General features: G+C 40.6%; 1 pseudogene; it reads left to right on the forward strand.

The window, feature by feature from the left end:
* The first annotated feature begins 1,560 nt into the window (after positions 1–1,560).
* On the forward strand, positions 1,561–18,022 carry LOC149203158 (F-box protein At-B-like; annotated as a pseudogene).
* The last annotated feature ends 851 nt before the right edge of the window (positions 18,023–18,873 follow it).

Consider the following 18,873-nt stretch of genomic DNA (forward strand, 5'->3'; position numbering starts at 1 on the left):
CTTTGAGGAGTAAGTAGTGGCTCCAATGCCTCGCTCACGGGGTTACTGATGTATGGTGTAACGATGTGTCTTGGAACTTTCGCTTAATTGAGAAGCCCGCTAACAGGACAGTACGTTTTCACACATGTATTGTAACTATTATAATACTAAACTTAAACACTTGTGATGCATGGTGATTTAACCTGTGTTTCACACTTCAACTATTTCAATTATTGTAATACATAATCCATTAATGAAAATGTGTTGTATATGCTATTAATGCTGTCTCACCTATGGTAGCTACCTTCCCGGACATCAGACATACCTTTCACATAAAACTTGTTATAACAATCTCTGCACTCATGCAGACTCATCCACTGAGTGTTGTACATGTTATCTTCCCTTCAGTGTTGTGACTTCCACATCCATGTGGATTGTTCCTTTGGAAGCTGTAAATGTCCTATAATGTTGTGTGTTCCTAGCAGAGTTGGGACTTACTCCCAACCACTTAGGACTCACTCTCACCCTCTCCCTCTATAGCGAAAGAAGAATTGACGCAAGTAACAAGTACAATAACCAGGCACGCGAACATCACTTCTCAAAGACAAGGAAGACCACTCTCTTGTGTTGACAAGCAAGAGTTGAGGAAAATCTCTAAGATAATGGCAACCGGGCCATCATACCAGATGGGACTCCCACACCAAATGGTGTGAGGTCTAGTTGGGAATTTACACCGGGGTGATCCCCTAAATGTTGGCAAGTACATCACCGTCAACATTTTTGGCGCTAGAAGGAGGGCATCCAATTGTATATGGTTGAACATCCTCTCACACTCATTCATCAACCATCTGGTCAAGGCAGTAACTTGCACTCCCTCTCACCTACGCATGACTCTGCAGTTGGTTACTCCTCACCTCCCAAGACTAAGCATGAGATTTTTTATCATCACCTTCGCTCCGTACATCACATCACTCACCAATTCGCAAAAATAGTCAGATTGATCCCAGGCATACAACATCTTCCATACACAATATGGAAGCTAAAAGCCACTCCTATAGGAGTTGTTGTATCATCGGTGGAAGAAGCAGTCCTTGCCACACTTGAATGTCTGGAAGAAGCTATTGAAGATTGAGAGGAACCTCCGGTCTTCCAAAAAGGAAAACAAGACACTCTTGTGATCTTGGGATCGGACTCCATTTCAAGAGGTGAAGGGGAAAGTAGTGGAGGAGACGGAGGTGGAGACAAACCAATGGACTCAGAGCTGGAACCATCAGATTCTAAAATAGGGGAGGAGGATGAAGAAGAAGAAGAGATGGATAACCCAAATTTGGAATGGATGACTCAGGGACCATTATCTCTCCTGGTTGTTCTGCATAAGATGCCAAAGGGAGCAGAGAGAATGAACATCAAGTTTGACCCTGACACCATGGTGAAGGAAGAATATCACTTGGACAACTTCTACCTGTAGATGTAGACCCTTGAGGTACGATATGACGATGCAACATGTAGATTGTTTCCATGTACCTTGGAAGGTTGTGCAACTGCATGGTATCATAGCCTCCCACCGAACTCTATACAGAAATGGGGTGCATTCAAACGCATGTTCCTTGAAAAGTTTGTTGATGACAAGACCCCATCCATGCTATTGAAAGAATTGGGAAGCCTAAAGATGGAAGGAAAAGAAAAGGTGAAGGACTTCAATTAGAGGTTTATACGCATATTGAAAAATTTTGCATCGGACACTAAACCTCCTGACTCCATCATTGTTGATTACTACACATCCGCATTGTTGATCAGGGTTACACAGTTCGTCAGGCGAGCTGTGAAACCAACACTCTTAGAAGACTGCAAAGAGGCTATTGATGTTGAGAAAGACCTATGTGCAATTGGAGTCATCAAGGATGATAAATCAAGAAAGGACTCCAAAGATGTGAGCAAGAAGTCCCAAGTGATGGAGAGTAAGGGTAGAGACAAGGAAGCAATTGATATTGAGACACTCACTCGTGTGGTCAAGAAATTGACTACGAAAGTGTCCAAGCTCAAACAACAGAAAATAGAGACATTTGCAAGCAACCATCCACCTAGGCAGAGACAGGCAAGAAACTCATCAAACATCAATCAACCCGCTCCCAAAACTGCGCAGATCTTTGAATTCCAAGTTGAATAATGTGCAAATCATAAGTTTTTTTCATTCCACAAAGAACATCACCCCTAGAACTCGTTTTCAGATTGGAAGCGATTCACGAACTCTATATGTAGTCATACATTCGATGCAGAAAATAGTATGCAGGAGAAATAAGAAGACACTCATAATGATGAAGAGGTTTCACTTGATGAACCATCAATTTCTAGGTATGTGTTGAATGCATATCAGTTCTCGCAAGCAAGGTCGCAGACAAACACCCAAAAGTAGCCCCAAAAGAAAAATGACCGATACAATCTCAGGAGTAAAGGGGTTCCCCTTACATTTGGGGAAGCACAAGGAAAGATGAGACTGTTGTTGAGGAAGGCTGATCAACCAGTTGCCCCAAAGTAAAAAACACATAACAAGTCTCGGAAGACAACGACGAACAAAAGTACATCCATGAGTAGCAAGCTGCAAAACACTTCGTCGGATGACACGAACATCCGTTCTACCCTGGACACCTCGATGAGTCTACCAACTCTAGAATACAACATTGTAGATGACATGAAGAAAAGTTGAGCAAACATTAGTTTGTTCAAGCTAGCTAAGATCCAAAGTCAACGAGACATTCTTTTGCGCACATTGGGATAGACAACAAGAAATAGTGCAGCCTCTACCTGCAAGGGAGCAAGCACACCTCCCGAATCACCTTCCACTGTGCTCAACACACTTGGATGGAAGAACTAAACTAAGGTTTCCCTCCATTTCTGCTATCATTCAAAATTTAACTACAATGTTCACAAATACTTGGTTGATTCCAGTGCGACAGCCAATGTCATGTCGCTCTCCATTATGAATAAGATCAATGCATAGTGTAGTGAGGCATCCACATGAATCATACAACTTGATCGAACATTAGTACCATCCATTGGTGAACTACGAGACATGATCATCTGACTATCTCATGACGTTCGAGTCCACCAATGAATCAACATAGTGGTTGTGGACATACCAAAAGCATATGGTATACTACTCAGAAAACACTGGTCCAGTCTATCTCATGACATTCGAGTCCACCAATGAATCAACATAGTGGTTGTGGACATACCGAAAGCATATGGTATACTACTCAGAAAACACTGGTCCAACAAGCTAGATGGATATTTTTCTACATATTGGTCCCACATGTGGCTTCCGTACAAGGGAAAATGCAACCAAATATGGGTATTGTCTGAGAGGTATATGAAGCACAATGTTACCCCCCTTAATGGTGAGAATGAATTGTTGGCCTTCACAAAACTCATGTTTTTCAACTACCTCCTAGAAACAATATTGGTGTGTTATCCTCCATGGCCAACTCCAACCCCACCAGACACGCAGTTGGGACTCCCTCCTTGCCCAACTGATGGTAACAAAACTTGTACAATACATTGTACCAATAATAGTGGTAGTAATAGCAAGAATAGTAACAATAGTACTAACACGTAAAGCGGTCCGTGTACAAACAAGTTGTGTACCATGTACTTTGATGGATCAAAGACACAAGATGGCTCAGGAGCCGAATGTGTCTTGATCGACCCTTATAGCAGGAAGCATCTTGTTTCAAGTCGCTTGCACTTTGAGTGCAGGAACAACATTGTTGAGTATGAAGCACTCGTGTTAGGCTTGCAGAAGGCCATCAGTCTCAACATCATCGCGCTCAAAGTGGTAGGTATTTTAGAGATAGTGGTATAGGAGGTACGTAACACCATTCACTGTTTGTTGCTGCATCTCAAAAGTTACTGGAAAGAGGTATGGAAAATAATATCAAACTTCCAAGAATTTAACATGATTTTTGTACTGCGTATGCGTAATGAAGCTACCAATGCTCTAGCAAATGCAGCTTCGAAAATGTCACCGATTAGGGATAGATTTACTATTGAAATTTTACAAACCATCTATCCTCGATAGCATAACTAATTTAAACGTGTTTAATGATGATCAACAGATACTGCATTTCATGACCAACGCTGACATCTTCAAATATGTAGTGATAGATGATGACGAGCACGAGCGCTCTCTACAAGTAGAAGCTGGTGACAAGAAAGGCCACCTTATCATGAAAGGGATGGAAGCATTGGAAAAGCTTTATGACTTGCAAGAATGTTTTCTGGGGTTGAGCAATAGCAAGATACATAGTTCCACCATGAGGCATGAACTGATAATTTGGGAACAAAACAAGATCCGAAGTTTATTAATTTTGGTACATGTTGCACACAACAAGAGCAGCAGGCCTTTGTTCGCTTATTCAAATAGTACCGAGATGTGTTCACGTGGATGTATGATGATTTGAAAACTTATGACACGCGGATCATCCAAGACACTATCTCGACCAAATAAGGGGTCAAGCCATATCAACAAAAGCAGAGGAAAGTACATCTATCACTAAAACCCATCATACAGAAGGAGCTTACAAAGTTGCTGGATGCACGGATGATATACAAAGTTTGTCATTCCACATGTTTTTCAAATATTGTTCTTGTACGTAAGAAGTCTAGGGAGATCTGCTTATGTGTCAATTCCCATAACATAAACCCCACCTCGGGCAAAGACAACTACCCCATGTCATCTATGGAACACATTTTGCAAACAGTATCTGGGGTATAGATGTTTTCTCTTCTTCACAGTTTCTTAGGATACAAACAGGTTCTGGTAGCAAAACCTGATAGACTTAAAACTACTTTTTGTACCAGGTGGGCTACGTTCACTTACATACAAATGCTCTTTGGGCTTGTAAATGCAGGTGCAACATTTCAGCATGTCATGGGCATCGTTTTTTGTGGACTCATCAGACAGAGTGTACTGGTATACCTTGATGATGTGACTGTGTTCTCAAGAAGATGAGAGGACCACATATGCCATCTAAAGAAAATATTTGAGTACGTCGGAGATACAAGATTTCCTTGAATCCAAAAAAGAGCATATTCGCAATGTTTAAGGGGAACCTTCTGGGACACATTGTCGCCAAAAGCAGGATCAAGGTGGATCTAGACTGGGTCCAATCTATTACAAAAATCCCTCACCTACCCAACAAGAAAGCCATGCAGTCCTTCTTGGGCAAGATAAAATTCCTCCAGAAGTTCATCTCAGATTATGGGCAGATAGTCAAGTCCATGCAGGACATGATCAAGAAAGATAGAGTCTACAATTGGGACAAGAGAGAGAAGTATACATTCACTCGGATCAAGCAGGCCATTATAGAAGTGCCTACACTCTATAGCCCAGAATTCAAGAAAGATTTCTTGCTAACACCTTCAACTCTCATAATTCACTAGCTGCAGTACTCACTTAGAAGGATGAAATGACCGACGAATGTCCCATCTTCATCATGAGCGCAAGCATGTAGGGACTAGAGCTCAACTACCCCACCGTTGATAAGAAAGCATATCCAGTGTACAAGGCGATGAAACACTTCAGTAACCACTCGTTGAAGAACCACTACATAGTCTTCGTCCCTCACCCAACACTCCACACATTGCTTGTACAACAAGAACTAGGTGAATGACGTACGAACTAGATGATGGGCTTGCAAGAGTATGATCTTGAAATCAAGCCAATCAACACGATCAGAGGACATGGGCTTTGCAAACTTGCAACTGAAGCAATACATGCTTTGAAGAGTGAAGAAGAGCTCACCGGCTAGAAGCAGGAAATTGAGATGTATGAGATAAGGCAAGCAACACCCATTGAAGACGGAACCTCTTGGTATGCATATGTGCCCCAGTACCTTGAGAATGGCACCTTACCCTGTCACTTTTCCATTAGAAAAAAAGGGCATTGTGCCTTAAAGCCTTAGCATATCAGGAGGTGCACAGAGTGCTTTACAAAAAGCACAATAATGGAATTTTACTCAGGTGCCTCGAGGCACATGAATCAGAGAAGGTACTTCAAGATCTGCATGATGGACCCATCGGGAATCACTTTCCGAGAAAAATAATTGTGCACAAACTTATACGAGCTATTTTCTACTGGACCACATTATTCAAGGATGCACATGCTTATGCCCCCAAGTGCCTGGTCTATCAGTGATGCATCGATAGAACACAAAGATCAACAGCCCCACTGCACCCTGTTGCAGTGACCGAACCATTCCAATAATGGGGCTTGGAAATCATTAGGGAAATATTCCCACATTTATCAAAGCAACACCACTACATTCTAACAGCAGTTGATTACTTCAAGCAGTGGACATAAGTAGTTCCGCTTAAACAAGTGAACGACTAGGAGGTCATCAGCTTCCTCCAGCAGAACATCATCTCACACTTCGTGTTCTGGTATCACTTGTTTTTATAATGAAACTTATTTTTAATTTTTGAAACTCTATGATTTTTCATTACAAAATGGTATTGTGCTAAAGCATTCATCTAACTATTACCCGTAAGGAAACATTCTCACATAATCCACGAATAAAAACCTAATCCACATAATTAAGAAGATCATTTTCTCTGAGCAACTCAACTGGCATAATGCCCTGATGAATGCATTATGGGTTGATCGTGTAACACCCAAGATTTCTCTGAATACTTCACTGTACTTCCTGGTTTATGGAAAAGAATTCATTCTTCCACCAAACATATACTTTCCTGCACTTCAGCTTTCCCAAGCATCCCGAGGCAAGGCTTGCTAGCTAGTTCAACTTAGGATGGATGCTCTCCATAAGCTTCAGGAAGAAAGGATGAAAGCAAAAGAAAATTTCACCCTCCACCAGAACAGTATCAAGAGATGGTTCGATAAGAAGTCTGTAGGGAAAGCTAACTTTGATGTTGGTGACTTAGTTTTGAAATGGGACAAGTCCCATGAAGACAAGGGAAAACATATGAAGTTCAAGTCCCTGTCGATTGGTCCATACATAGTCCACGAGAAGCTTGGACCACACACGTATCATTTGCAATCACTTAATGGGAGGATTGACAAACTTCCTGTCAACGACCAAGATCTCAAGCATTATTTATAGTAGGTCGAGCCACGCCCTGTCCCATCTACATATTCTGCTTACTGCTTGTTGTTTTCATCTTGTTTGCTTTTCTTACTATCTTTTTTTTTTAATTTTTTTGTTCTTCTTATTATTTTTGTTTACATTTTTTTTTGTTTTCTTGATATATTACTATTTTCATTTCCATAAATAAGTGATACCAACTACTACGTTCTGGCTTTCGAATAGAGTATGTGGTTGGAATATGAATAGACTTGTGACACTACAACATCTGGCCAATCTTATGTCCATCTTCTTTGTGCTTGGTTATAACCTTCGGTCGATGAAGTCTTTATGGAAAATAAGAACCATCTACAAGGGAAGTTTTGGTCCAACCATGAACCTGTGTTCACACTAGGAAACCCCATGCATGTACTCAGCCTTTTGTTGTGTGTGTTCAAGGTCATCCAGCTAGTAGAAACAAAGAAGGGGAAAATCAAAATGAGCAAACCTATGTCAAAGGTCTTACATGATTCTTTGAAGGAACAACCTCTTTTGCTCTCAATAAGTTAGGATCCCTCTTCTGCCCCAAAAATAAATAAGTGCCTATGCATAGTCCTCTTGAAAAAATACAAAGGAAAAAGAAGAGAAAGGATTCTTTCATAGAAAGGTGAAGCATGCAACTCCACCGAGGTACTAGCCACGCTCAATGGTAGTGGAGAAATACGTGTGTTCCTGCGTGACTCCATCGAGTTACTGTCCAGGCCTACTGGGAGCAGAGAAACACTAGAGATGAAAAATTATACTCTGAAAATCTTCAACTTGTGAGCTAAACTACCCTTCCGAATTCGAAACACTGTGATCACGCTGAACTTTTGATTGTGTCTAACTGAGTTGGAAAAAGGTGAACCATGTACGTCCATGGGGTAAATGGGGAAGCCAAAGTAACCTACACAGTGATTCAATACTCCCTGAAAGACCAAGGCCATGTGTTGTCAATGAACCAAAATAGAGAAGTTGGAACTCTACCAGTGTGTCGCCAAGTGTTGTAATAGCTACAACCACCCTCCAAAATTTTTCCCTACACCCAATTTCAGAGCCTCCCTTGAGAGTTTCACTTGATGATTGCACACACTCAGTTCACTTCATGAGCTCATGTGAGTCTTTGCATTCACCTTGCTTGTTCATTTCACCAAGTCTTGCATGTTGATGTCAAAGTCATGCTTGCGACCATGTTTTGGTTATGCTCAAAGTGTTTGCTTCGTTTGTACTTCTTGTGTTCGCTATGAAAACATCTGTCGCACTCACACACTAAGTCACATTCACTGTCGTGCAAGCGTTGTCATGGTCAACCAATGATCAATCACAAGTGTCGCACTTTTCGCTTGTACTGTTAATCAGTCATGTTGAACATGAGTGTCTAGATGGTTTGATTCATCTCATCATCGAGTCATGTAAGTGTGTGTTTGAAGTATCACATATGCATCTTTCACTCATTCACACACTTAGTCATTTTTTGCTAAATTTTAGATGACCAGACTCCCCTCTAATAGTTGGACCATCACCCCACCATTGATTTGATCGAATATCACCTAGAACAATAAATAATCACCAAGCAAGTCATTTCAAGCTGTGCTACCCGCAAGAAAATAAATCCAACTTCATGTTGGTCAACTGGAGAGTTTGACCTAGTAGACACCCCAAGACTCACTCCCCTAAGAAATTGCACAGGGGCTACAGGCCTTGCCCACTCCGCTGATTGAGAAAATTGTATAGACAAGCTAGATAGACACCTATTTCCCGTAATTGTCTCCCTCATAAAGTTACACAATTTTTCTAGTGAGCCCTCCCGACAGCTGACTGGATACTCACTGAGAAAGTTGTGCAGTTTTCATGAGAAATATCTCTGTTTCCTAGCAGTCCGCTCAACTCAGAAATTGCATAGAGGTGATCAACAGGCCAGCCCTAGCCTTAGCGCAGTTTTTCCTAGCAGCAGCTCTCGGCAACAGATTGCTAGTTCCCTCCAGGAATTGCGTAACTTTTTCTTCCAGTGACCTAGTAGCCAACTACCAATTCCCTCCAGGAATTGCATAGTTTTTGTTGCTAGTGACCCAACAGCCAGCTGCCAGTTCCCTCCAACAATTGCGTAGTTTTGGCTACGAAGCTCCTGATGAGTTCCTCCAAAAAATTGTGCAATTTTAGTCTGCCAAGCCTCCCTGCAGCCCTGCGTATTCCTCCAAAAAATTGTGTAGTTTTTGTTGCCAAGCCCTACTACCCACTTGTTCCGGAAACTACACAGATTTTTACTGCCAAGCCTTCCTATAGCTTATACTGTTCCCCTCCAAAACTACGTATTTTTTTCCTCCAACTGGGCTAGACCTTGCAGATAGTCACTATCGATCCAGATTGCTCATCTCCATCATGTAGTGAATCTTGCACAGTTTTCATCATCAGTTCCCAGAGCCTCTATCCCACCTCACAACCTTGTTTCCTCTCCCGGTCACCTATATCTGAAATGATCATGTATCATGGTAGACTAGGATGTTTTTGGATTTGATGTCATCTCGTCATGAGTGACTGTAAGAATAGGTACACAAACAAACATGGTGTGATGACGAATGGCATGAGGGAAGGGAGCACATGCGGAAGGATAGGTTCGCCAATGGATGAACAAACGATTCATGTAAGATATGTGCTCGCAAATGGAATATCATGCAAATATGTGTTTGCGGACAAACGGACGAACAAACATGTAAGATGTGCTCACGGATGGATGAATGGATGAACATGCACCTTTCACAAATAGACGAACCTTTCAAACCTTCCAACAAACAAGCAAGGTGAAATGTGCAAAATAAACATCAAGCGAGCGAACGACCATCAAAGACTCCACGCAATTTTCCATGCGGAGGTGAATCTTTGACACATGATGAGGACATCCATTACCCAGCAGCACTACAGCTCGACATGCACAGTAGCAGCAACAAGAACATACCAGCATTGTCACGTTGAGTCATGTCATGAGTCATGTCGTCCACATCTCTACTATGGGCCATACTTTCTGTCAATGTAATGTAACATGGAAGTCCAAGAGAACCACTTGTTGTACAAAGAGTAATGTAAAGTTGAAGAGTCCTGGAAGTCAAATAGTCATGAGGGTAGTCAAACAACCACATGGGTTAGTTTCACCCTTGGCTATAAATACCCCCTCATTTGTACAAGCAAAGGAATTTTTCACCTCAGATCCTCCCACATAGCCAAGAGAGTCTGTAATATTTTATTTGAGGAGTAACTAGTGGCTCCAACGCCTCGCTCATGGGGTCAGTGATGTATGGTGTAAAGATGTGTCTTGGAACTTTCAGTTAATTTAGAAGCCTGCTAACAGGCTATCACATTTTCACACATGTATTGTAACTGTTGTAAGACTAATGTTAAACACTTGTGATGCATGCTTCTTTAACCTGTGTTTCACACTTAAACTATTTCACTTGTTGTAATACTTATTCTATTAATGAAAATGTGTTGTATATGTTGTTAACATTGTCTCACCCATGGTGACTGCCTTCCCAGACATAAGACAGACCTTTTACATAAAACTTTCTATAACAATCGTTGCACTCGTGCGGACTCATCCGCTGAATGTTGTTTGTGTTATCTTTCCTTATGTGTTGTGACTGTTGCATCCGTATGGATTGTTCCTCCAGAAGTTGTGCATGTCTTGTTGTGTTGTGTGTTCCTAGCAGAGTTGGGACGTACTCCTAACTGACCTGGGACTCACTCTCACTCTCTCCCTCTATAGTGAAAGAGCCATTGACACAAGTAACACTTACAATCACCAGGCACATGAGCATCACTTCTCGAAGACAAAGTAGACCACTCTCCTGTGTTGATAAGCAAGAGTTGAGGCAAATCTCTAAGATAATGGTGATTGGGCCATCATACCAGATTAGAATCCCAAACCAGATGGTGTGAGGTCTAGTTGGGACTTCATACTGGGGTGATCTCCTGAATTTTGGTGGGTCTAGCACCGTCAACAAGAAGATAATTAACCATGTGGAAGAGAGACGAAAACAAGAAGAGATATTATGGAAGTAGAAATCCTGAGTCACATGGCTTCATGAAGGAGAGAAAAATAGGTGTTTCTTCCATAAATACATGATCGAACATTGCCAACATAATAGGATCTACTCTCTAAAGGATGAAGAATGGAATACACTGGTCCAACATGAGGAAATGGAGGACCTGGTATTTAACCACTTCCAATCCCTCCTTTGTTAACTTGCTCAGGATAGATCTGAGGCCATTCAGAGAACTACTTGGAATATCCCTCATCTCATCTCAAGGGATCAAAACCTCACACTTATGAAGGCAGTTACATTGGAAGAAGTTGAGGAGGTTGTCAAAGGAATGGTGAAATCCAAAGCTCCTGGTCCATATGGCTTCATGGTGGAATTCTACAAAGTGACCTGGAACTTCATAGTGCAGGATATCCTAGAGGTGGTGGAGGAATCTCATCACAACCAAAAGGTATGGCTGGGACTAAATTCTACTCTCATTGTTTTAATTCCTAAGACATCTAAGTCTAAATACCACCAAGGGTTTAGGCCTATTGCGCTCTGCAATGTCATCTACAAAATCATAACAATTGTCATTGTCAAACGCCTCAAGCCTCTGCTCCCAAACCTTATCTCCCTTGAGTGAACAGGTTTTGTATAAGGTCGCTAGATCCTTGACGTCTTTATTAATTCCCAGTAGATTGTGCACTCTCTGAAGCATTGTAAAATCCCTGGAGGATGATCAAACTAGATCTTTACAAATCTTATGACTGGCTAAATTGGACTTTCCTCACTAGCATCCATAAATCTTATGGTTTCAATCAAAGATGGATCAATTGGGTCCTCACCATGGTTTCCTCTCCTGTGCATTTCATATTTCTCAATGGCTCTTCCACTACAACTTTTAACCCCTCCAACGAATTGAGACAGGAAGATCCTATATCTCCATTCCTTTTCATCCTAGTAGTTCAAGGTCTGGGCCAATACCTCAAGTCAGAAGCTAGGGCTTCATAGAATCATGTTTTTAGGTTGTGGGGTAATGACCTCCCTATCACACACCAATAATTTGCGGATGACATTATGCTCTTCTGTCATGTATCTTTGCATGAAGCTAGGTGCATAAAATATATCCTCAGAGTCTTCATGGATGCATCAGGGACAATAATAAACAATGATAATTCCTAGATATTCTTTTTCAACATCCCAGTGAACATCCAGAACTTCCTGGATTAGGATCTATGCTTTGGCATCATCTCTCTGCCTTCCAAGTACCTTCGTATGCCTTTATCCTTTTATTCCTTAAAAACCTCATGCTCACAATCTCTACTTCAAAAAATCCAATCAAAGCTCAGTAATTGGGCCTTTAGATTCCTAATCTTGCTAGTCACACTGTCATTCTCAAATGAGTTCTCTAATCCATCCTGATCTATCAACTATTGGGGACGGTAGCCCCAAGAACGTCATGTGAAATGGTGGAAACCTTTAAAAAAATCTTATGGGGAGGAGCTCACCAGTTGAAGAAATGCGCATTAGTCTCATGGCCTAACCTAACAAAGCCCAAAATGGAAGGGGGTCCAGGTCTTTGGGACCCTTACACTCTGAATCAAATAATGGGAGCCAAACTCTGGTGGCATTGGATAAGAGGAGGATCCGACCTTTGGAAACAAATTTGGACCCACAAATATGTTATGTCAATTCAAACTTAAGACATCCTCAGATACCAGGACCCTCCCAAAGGATCAACAATGTGGAACATGGTAGTCCATAATAGTGACCTCATCAAATAACATGTTTTCTTGGAAATTAGAGATGGGAAAACAAATCTGTTCTGGTAGGATTCATGGCAGCAGAGAGAAAAACTATTTGGGAGTGAAGATCTGAGTGACTTCTTTCTATACACAACAGGCATAAACTTCTACATGGTGGATCATTATTGGGAAGATGCCCTCACTAATGATGGATGGAGGAGATGGAAGCAATGCTAGGATTGGCCTAAATCCCCTGAGACAGATTAATGGAAGAAACTAGATAGAGAGTTAGAATCTAGGAAGCTCATAGTCTAAAATGGACTAGACATTCTTTGATGGGGATACACTACAAAGGGAGTTACTATTTTCCATCAAGGAGGCTTATGGTCTAAAGGCAGGCTGGGAACAGGGGCATCACCATCTAATTTTGAAGAAGATCTAGAAAGGAGGGAAATGACCAAAAGTTGCCTACTTTCTCTAGCTAGTATGTAGGGGTAGAATTCTCACTTGGGATCAACTACAAAAAAGGGGTATCTACCCTCATATTGCATCCTTTATGGTCAACATGATGAGGATCTAGAACACCTCTTAAATTCATGTCCTTTTGCAGTTCAAAAATGGTGCCAAGTGGAAAACCTCTTTGGAAGGATGGATAGAGACCGTAAGAGCATTCTAGAAAGCATCCTTTTATGGTGTACATGCCTATTCTCGAGCCTGGTTCTTAATCGAGCTTGGGGACTAGCCCTGGCACTAGTAGAAAATGAGAAATTAGTGACTAGGTGACTAAAAACGTTAGTCACCACATCTTTTTCATGTGAAATACTACAAAAAATGAGCAATCTTAAGTGACCGAACTAAAAACGACTAACATAAATCACTAATTTAGTCACGGGTTAAAATATGTGACTATCTAATAAGTAATACAACTAAAAATGACTAACATGAACAAAAATACAACTACCTAACAAGTACTACAATAATATGAATTAGTTTTTTATGTTAGTCATCTTAATTTTGTCAAGCAATCTAAACTCACAAGTGATATGGGATTGAAAGTTTGTTAAATATTGGTTAAAAGGTTATCCTTCCTTAAACACTTCTTCATCCTCACATGGTGTATAGGTGAGCCAACTTTGCACTATGTATCTTTAATAATTTGTAATTTTAAAAATATATTTTTTAATTAAAAAAATATTTTATGTATTTTTTAAAAATCTATTCATTGAATCTAATTGGATATAGTTCTAATTTGAAATTAATTGAAAGGGAAATTTTAAGTTTTAAGACTATAATATCAAATAAAAACTACTTTAATTTCATATTAACCGACCTACATCCATCTTAACTCTGGATCTATCAAGCGTTGAGAGGGGTCGAATCTCTCGAGGTGTAAACTCTTTTTTCTAGTGCAAAACATGAGGAAATGTTTCCACCTCGAGAGGTTGGATCCCTCTCAGCGCTTGATAGTTCTAAGAATAATATGGATCTAGGCTGGTTATATAATACGATATAATATCTATATTTGTATTTGTGTCTCTTTGTTATTCCCTCTCTCTATCTCACCCCCCAAACATACACACACTCTCTCTCCCTCTCTTCCCCTTCTCTGTCTATCTGACTCTTCCCCTTCTCTCCCTCTCTATCTATATCCTTCTCTCTATTCCCTCCCACTCTCTTCTCTCCCTCACTCTCTCTCCAAGACTCCCTTGTCACCCCTTCTCTCTCCACCTTTCTCCCTCTATTTCTTTCATGTTCCCTCCCTCTCCTACCCCCTCCAATTCCATCTCTCTCTCCTCATCTCTATCTTCCTTCCTCTCTATCCCTTATCTCCCACCTCCCTCTATATCTTCCCCCAAATCACTCTCCCTTTCTCTTCCGTCCAACTCTATCACTATCTCCCCCCCTCCTTGTCCTTCTCCATATCTATGTCTCCATCTCTCTCCCTTCCCCTTCTCTCCCTATCTCTATCCTCTCCTCTTCTTTGTCTTCCCTCCCCTCTGTTGATTTGGGGTAGCATCGGATGTTCTCTAGCAACAAAATTTTGTGGAGAGGTTGGGGCACATAAGATCTCCAATACCCGAAAAGGGTTTGGGAAGATTCTAATAGATCATGAGATATTAAAATAATTAATATTTTTAATGGAGTCCCTAAGTATAAACTTAGGGAAAATAAAATATTAATTTGTATTAATATGAATCTGTGTTAGAATGGTCCAAAAGACATGGATCAAGCTAGATCTAATCTTAGCCATTGATTAGGGACTTAATCTCGGCCATTGAGATGTCAATACAAAAATTATAAGAGGAGACTCGAGGGGCACCTTGAGAACACACTAAGGGAGACCAGTCAATTCAATTTCTGGATGAGGGTTTGCTGAGAAATTGAACAAGTGGTCTGGAGAATAGTCAGGAGGTAGCAAGTACAGAACAAAGAGATGACAGATCAGCACAAAAGAAGCAGATGCAGAGGCAGAGGAAGCCACGCAGAGGCAACAAAGACTGCGCAGAGCTGGAATGGCTTGCTTCATCCACGCAGAGGTTGCAGGAATGACACAGATGCCTAGAGAGGTTGCATACAGCCTTAGTAGGCTAACGTAGAGGGTTTCAGGCTGATGCGGAGGGTTTCAGGCTGTAGCAGAGGTCAATAGGGCCTACGCTAGGTTTAGAAAAGTGTTGGAAGTTTGTCTATCTGTGGGTAAGCCAGTTTGGAGCCCTGTTGTACAAGAAAATTCATGAGTAATAAAATCCTCCCTTGCTACAACAGTTTTCGCACATTGGATTTTTTTGGGGACATTAGTCCAAAATAACTGTGTCAATGTGTGTATATGTTTTATAGTGTGATATCTGTAACAATATTTATTCTAATGTTTGTTGAATTAATTTCATGAATAACTTATGATATAAGTAGGAAAAGTAAATCAGTTGCTACAGTGATAGAATTTTCACATGGTATCCAAGGAAGGAATCAGAGACAGAAAAGGAAAATCAGTTATGGGTTGAGACCGTGATGTAAAGGCATCCACCCTGTTAGAGTCGGTCTTCACATCCCTTCGTCAGAGATCATTTCGCTTATTGCATTTCATTTTTAGGTGTCTCATTCATCCATTCATCTGCATTCCGTTAGGGAGCATGCCATCATCTGACGGTAGGAAGGGTCTTTTTACTCATGTCCCTCATGATTATGTATCTGCTGGTTTGTGTTTCTTTGTATCTGTTTTACAGTCATTTACAGTCATGGATGGTCTTTTGGTTAGCAAAGAGTCTTAGGTCTAGGGTTTTGCAAATTTAGTTTTCAAAATGTCAAATAATACCAACAGATGCATGAGGGAGGTTTCCAAATAAGTTTTCAACGCAAAATTTCATCGTTATATCGCTTGATCATGACTTTTCTTCAAAACTCTGTTTTGAAGAAAATTGTTGTTTTGTCCTTTGTAATAAATATGTGATTTTTCAAATTTTTTAGTCACGAAATGTTTCAGGCACCGCCCTGATCCTTTGCCGAAGTTCCAGCCATCCATTCCCTGCAAAAGAAGACCAAGAAGTCCATCATCAGTTCGAAAATCATAAAGGAAGCCAAACAAAGTTAGAGTGAAGTGTCAAAGGTTTCAAAACTTGCAAAAGTGGGTGCACCCAAATCAAAAATCAAAATCCTTGTCATAAGAGATATGTTTGTGTTCCAATAATCCAATTTCATGCCAAGATACATCAGCGAAACCAAGATAAATCATCGAGGAGTGAAGAAAACACGTTGAAGGCCGAAAATGTATTGCAGTTGTAGAGCGCGGCGCATAGGCTGAGTGTCGCGGCACATTGGTGAGGCGCGGCGCACTGGGCCTCAACATTCAGTGCATTTTTACAGGGGCGCGACGCATTGGGCATGTTACGCGGTGGATACAACCAAAGGCCCGAAAACGGTCAAAACTCGCTCAAATCGGATTTGCCTCGTTTCAAGTAGGAAGCTTTTCCAGATAAGAAGGTCTTGAGTTATCTGCTTTCCGATAATGATTCAGTTAGGAATCTTACCATAAATTGCAGCCGACTGGATGACTCAGCAACATACATTTTTTCTCTTTCGCACCTCAAAGAGTTGGTTCTATAGAAATGTTCCAATTTCTCTCACAGGCTTTTTGTTGCACTGGGGCAACATTTCCCCAATCTGAGATTTTTGTCCGTCGAGTTGGCATACTACCGAAGGCATCGGGCTCTTCAAAACTACAAATCAAGTCTCAAAAAACTTTTCGATGGTTGCCACTCTCTGGAATCCTTGTGCATCAAGGGGCACAATTTGATTCTTGCATTTTTGAAGCGACAGTATCTTTCATGCCCATGACAGTAAAATACTTGCATCTGCAACAAGTAACAGAAAAAGATACAAGACAATCATTACACGGTTGGGGTATTCAAAGGATAGCTGCTGTCCCAGGACAAAATGGGATTCCCTTCTCAATGGGAGTTTCCTTCCAAAGTATACAGTCCTTCACACAAAATCTCATTCTCTCGGTTAATTTAGATCTGAGGGATGCACCTCTAGGAGAACCATTTCTATGACATGATCTGACCAATAGTGGTGTGCAGTCTTTGGGTTCTTGCAATTATTTATGTCACCTCTCCCTTTCCTGTAGCAGAGTAAATTATCCAGCATTTTTTAGACGAGTAAATGACATGGGCATGTTTCTCATGGCTGAAGGCTGTAAAAACATGGAGTCCATCAAGCTCGGAGGATTCTATAGAGTGACAGATGCTGGTTTTAGTGCGCTCATACATGCTTGCAAAAATTTGAAAACTTTTGAACTCTATAACAAATTTCATTTGTATGATTTGGCTTTTCAGCTACTTCTCTTTCCCTTGTGTTTGTCAGATTGATCTTGTGCTGTCTTTTAACTAGTGAATTAGTGGAACACATTACTCTCTGTGCAGATCTAGAGGTGCTTGACCTCACAGGCTGTAAAAGTGTAGCAGATGATGGTATGCGAGCTATTTCAAAGCTTAAGAAACTAAATACTTTATCTCTTAGTGGAGCAGATATCACTGATACTGGAATGTCCATCTTAGGAGGTGGAAATGTTCCCTTGGTAAGAGCAGAATGGATCCTAAGGAATAATTTGAGATCATCATTTATAATTAGATTTGGTCTGTTGTTTGAGGATTTGCGAAGACCATTGTAAGGGCTAAAAATGGCAGGGAGATGCCAGTTTCTTTTGTGGTCAAAGTCGATGGAGAGCGTTGCGAATCTTGTTGGATATGTGTTCCCCAGTATTAAAGGAGAAATTGCAATTGGAAATTGGTGGAAATTTGTTTCCCTTCATTAAAGGCGAAATCTTCCTTCAAGGCCATTTTTATTAAAACATTGGTTTTTATTCAAATGGCAAAAGGAAAGGTGAAAAGTCAAAGACCGAAAGGCAAAATTAAAACGAACAATATCTACCACAATAGAGAGATAGGAACAGATTGCCTATTTTTGTCCTCAGTCACGATTTCATGGGATCCACACTACAATTTTTGCCTTTTAATTGTTCATCAAAGAAATTCAAGTGGAACATTGTTTTGTCTTTAGAACAGATGAATGGCTCTTTTTCTATCTTCATAATTTCAGTTGAAACAACTCCCTATTTTTATCAATCTGTTTTCCCACCTTTGAGATTATTTATTGTATTGTAAATCATTTGTAAAGGGTCTGAGTTCTAGGAGAAGTGTGGAAGAAAAACTCAACTCTTCACTATACAATTTGGCTAGGAAATTAATAAAATGATGCAGCTCTGTTTCATGAGATTCATGTGGTATGAGTTTAGCACATGTTTCTTCTTTCTGTTTCATATGTATCCTGTTTTGTTTTATAGTTCATTCATAATCATTTCCAGTTGAATGCTTTTAAGTAAGAAAGGTAGAATCCATTTTACTGCTCTGCATTGGGAAGGCATTCATGTTTTGTGTCTCTTCTTCTGTTTGAAAAGGATTCATTTATTATGCTCTTTTCAACCTCTCAACAGTCTTTCCACTCCATATCATTTAAATTTGA

Source organism: Pinus tabuliformis, chromosome 2_1, assembly GCF_031772625.1.
Source record: "Pinus tabuliformis cultivar Carrire ecotype Pingquan chromosome 2_1, CPIR1, whole genome shotgun sequence".
NCBI classification, from domain to species: Eukaryota; Viridiplantae; Streptophyta; class Pinopsida; order Pinales; family Pinaceae; genus Pinus; species Pinus tabuliformis.